Here is a 1,510-nt window from a genome sequence, read left to right as displayed (position 1 = left end):
TGGGAGCTGTAGGTAGTAAACTCCTCTTTCAAGGACATTGTTTCCATGTCTGTCATCTTACCGTACCCAAGTCAAGCGAACCTCAGGTGTATTTTCAGACAGCTAGTTGAGGGGAAAGGCCTGAGTCACATGGTTCTCCCAGGTCAGGGGTTTGGCACGTGGAGAGGGTCATTTGAAGCTGGTGGGGGTTGTTGGAGATTAACATTCTTGGGAATCATGTAAAGGTAGGAGAGGGACAGAGAACCCAACATTACCTTTGAATCGTCACCCAACTCTTCAGGCTAGATTGTATTATGTTCATGGGAGTTCCTCAAGTTTTCCTTTATGGCCCAACATGTGACTTACTCTGCAATGTTCCATGTGTAGTTATTATGTGCATTGTTCCATGTCAATTAAGTGAATACATTTGTTAGTAACATTTATTTTTTAAATGCGGAATGCTTCACAAACTTGCGTGTCGTCCTTGCACGGGGGCCATGCTAATCTTCTCCGTATTGTTCCAATTTTAGTATATGTGCTACTGAAGTGAGCACTTGTTACTAACATTGTTTAAATGTAATGCATCTAACTGAATTTTCATATGCCTGTTTGAGCTATCACTCAGTGAGATGTGTTAAAATCTCCAGTTGTGATAGTGGATCTGTCCACTTCTCCATTTACTTCTGCCAGTTTTAGCTTTTACTATCCTATACGCAATTCCGATGTGTGGGCTTTCCCCCCACACATTCAAGCAAGTCTCCTACACAAGCTGGGTGTCCTGTAATTTAACTCAGGTTTCACACTACCTACCCGGAGATAGCATCGGATTCCTCAGGTTGAGGGCTCAGTCCCACATGATCGCCCTCTACTTTCAATGTCAGTCTCGAGTCCAAGTTGTTACCTGTGCTTCTGACTGACTGGCTATAAGTCAGAGGTTCCCAAAACCCCTTCCTTGGGTTCGATTAATTTGCTAGGGTGGCTCACAGAACTCAGGAAACCCATTTCCTCACTAGATTACGAAGGATATTAAAGAATAGGAATCAACAGCCAGATGAAGAGATACTTGGGGTGAGGCCCCAAACACAGAGGCTTCTGTCCCCATGGAGTCCGGGGCATGACACGGTGGCACGTGGATGTATTCGGGTTTACCAACCTGGAAGCTCTGAACTCAGTCCTTTGTTGTTTTTTTTTTTAACCCCCCTCCAGACATCAGTAGTTTATTGTTTGTTTAGTCCAAACACATTCAAAGTGGAAACTCAGAGAATACTTTTCCACCTGAAACAATTAAACTAGAGTCTCCTAGCATATAATGCTGAACACCTTACAGCAATAAAGGTGGTAATCCATTGTCTTCTTTACCTACTAAAGCCAAGCTGGTAAAGCCAATTTGGTTGCAATAGTGTCATAAGGATAGAATATTACCATAAAAAATCAGCAAATAATAGTAATGCTCAATGAATATTTTGACTCTGGTTCACTGAAGAGTGGACAAAATGTTAAAAGTCCACACCACTGCAGGTGAACAATCACC

General features: G+C 42.6%; 1 non-coding gene across 1 annotated transcript; it reads right to left on the bottom strand.

Moving 5' to 3' along the window:
* Positions 1-426: 426 nt before the first annotated feature.
* Positions 427-533, bottom strand: LOC148106901 (U6 spliceosomal RNA). The gene has a single exon (XR_015723512.1). It is a non-coding gene; the product is annotated as a U6 spliceosomal RNA (small nuclear RNA).
* Between the last annotated feature and the right edge of the window lie 977 nt (positions 534-1,510).

The sequence above is a fragment of the Ursus americanus genome, chromosome X, assembly GCF_024610735.1.
Source record: "Ursus americanus isolate L20-20 chromosome X, mUrsAme1.1.p, whole genome shotgun sequence".
NCBI classification, from domain to species: Eukaryota; Metazoa; Chordata; class Mammalia; order Carnivora; family Ursidae; genus Ursus; species Ursus americanus.
The sequence above is the reverse complement of the archived record's forward strand: the minus strand, read 5'-3'. Positions and strand labels throughout refer to the sequence as shown.